The sequence below is a fragment of the Sinocyclocheilus rhinocerous genome, unplaced genomic scaffold, assembly GCF_001515625.1.
Source record: "Sinocyclocheilus rhinocerous isolate Xijiao unplaced genomic scaffold, SAMN03320098_v1.1 scaffold3807, whole genome shotgun sequence".
In the NCBI taxonomy this organism is placed as follows: Eukaryota; Metazoa; Chordata; class Actinopteri; order Cypriniformes; family Cyprinidae; genus Sinocyclocheilus; species Sinocyclocheilus rhinocerous.
The window spans coordinates 518,425-520,964 of NW_015660506.1; positions in this window are offsets into that span (position 1 = coordinate 518,425).

Consider the following 2,540-nt stretch of genomic DNA (forward strand, 5'->3'; position numbering starts at 1 on the left):
ATGGCTAATCCTTTAATATTACTGAATTAAACCTTATTGTAAAGCATAACCCATTTATTGTTAAATTGATAAAGGAGCTTATATTTTTGTATTTCTACTTTAATAATAGGCTGATCTCAAAAGCCAAGAAATAGCAATAAATGCAGCATATGCAAACTTCAACCTTTAGATGAAACCCATCAGGGGTTAATCAAAATAAGGAAATGTTCACAAATTTGAAGGACCAATACATAAACAATAAATGAACAGTGTACAATGACGTTGCTTCAGTCACATTTCATGAATAAATCTCCATTGTTGATTGGAATAATTCATGTGTGTCCACGTTGCACATACTTCACATCCTTAAATGCACCAAAATACACGGTATTTAGGTTTATTGTCACGTTTGCTACTGTGTTGGAGCGTGGAGCGAGGAATGAGGAGACTTGGAGTACATCACATGGGAACAGGAAACAGGAAGACCAAATAAGGGCATGGAAAACACATGGGGAGCAAAACACACAACAGAGTCTGACATTTATATCACTATACCTTATTATGTCCAGGATGAGCACCCTAAAATGTTTAAGACAAATGAATATGAAGCCCCATCAGTCTCATAAATCGCTTACTTATACAGCGCTGGATAAAAATTTTTTTTTATAAATAACACAGAAGCCTGTTTGAAAAAGTGATATTTCACCACTTATCTCACTGGGCCTGTACTCTCCTGACAGAACAGTGTCACACCTTTAGCACTGCTCCTGGCTTACCTCAGTGCTACTTCATACGCAGTCTGTCTGCATCTGAGGACATGGCCTCTGACTGCAAGTCTTCCACGTTCACAGTTTGTAGCAGTAAATACCTTGTGAATTTGACAGGCTGTACTTTACCGTTAATGCAGCATTGATTTATTTCAAATCCACTCTGCTGGAGAACCAACAAAGACAGCGTCACCATCTAAATACACTGCAAAAAGAGTGTGCAAAAAAAGAGATTTTAATTTTCATCAAAAGATTTTAGGGGTGGATTGCAGTGCTTGTGTGGGAGGATATATTGCCGGGTTGAAACAGGAATCATAACTGTCATATTACATTAAGCTGTTTAGCCATAAAACTCACTTATGAAGCCACAGGGATATCTTTATATCATTATATGCGCAAATCTTACTAATGCTTCCTGCATGTATTTTCTGCTAAAGAAAGTGGTTTTACAGTGCCTTGTGTAAAATTCATGAAGATTCCTGCCCCCTCATTCTTCCAGCACCTGAGTTATGGTGTAAAACAGGTCTGGCGGTGAGCTTTATTACTCAGCTACTGAAGGCTGCAGGTGAGAGCTAAATATCAAGCTGGTATCTCCAGCTCAGAGGAAGCAACATTTACCCAGACCCCTCCAGGGACAGGAATCATCCTGTTTGCTACAAACTCCTCACACAGTGGAGGTCAACGTTTAAAAATAAGCCAGGCTTGAGTTACAGTTGAGTTCAGTTCCGAGGAGAAATTACTGGGATATGGGGAGAAATTATAGGGTTTTAAGCAACTGTGAAGCGAACAATAAATGATGCACTGTCAGCTCTGAATACCATTAAACATTTGAAGGTTTCATTAGAAGCAGGTGATATAAGCAGCAGCTTTAACATCACTCAACATGCATCAGTATGTAAATCTAAGAGCTGTACAACAGTAATAAACAAACAAGCAAGCAATTACAACAGTAACAAGACAGAAATGTTTGTGTGTAGTTCAATAGCAGCAACGCCACTGAAGGTTCGCTAGGTAACGGATGCATGTAGGCCTTTCAGTGTTCTGAAAAACAGAGGTAAAGAGAACAGGTTTTTATAAATGAAAAAATCCAGAACTTGCTGATGTTCCTCTGTTTGCGCAAGAAGCCTAGCCTACATTATTCAGTGGATGCTGACAAATAACATGCTAAAATACTCTGTCAAAGTTTCCTGAACTAATCATCAGAGGCATCGCTATACTGAATCGCCAGCGCATAACTAATTACCCAAAAGTTTAGTCTGATTCCCCAATGAATGACTGCTCTGAGACGGTTCTTTGGTCAAGCTGTATGTTTTTGATTCATTACAATGTAGTCCGATTCCCGAACAAATGACTCTCATGAAAGTGAATCAAACACATGCAATCATTGCGTTTTGTTATTTAAGGCTTGTGAGACTTAAATAGGTAAAAGATAAAAGGTTCTTTATTGGTATTGATGTTTCCACAAAAAACGTCTCAGGTTACGCATGTAACCATGGTTCCCTGAGAACAGGGAACGAGACGCTGCGTCCTCTAGAGGGCGCTAGGGGAACTCCTTCAGCGTGACCGGTGTCTGAAGCATGAATGAAAAAACGACATTGAACTTGACATTGGCAGGCGGCAGCCTATGACGTAAATAATAAAGCGAATGCGGGTATAAAAGAGCACCTGCGGAAAACGTCATCAACTTCTTTGTCTGAAGGAGACGCAGGCAGGAATGCCCGAAGCATGGCAATGGGACGCAGTGTCTCGTTCCCTATTCTCAGGGAACCATGGTTACATGCGTAACCTGAGACG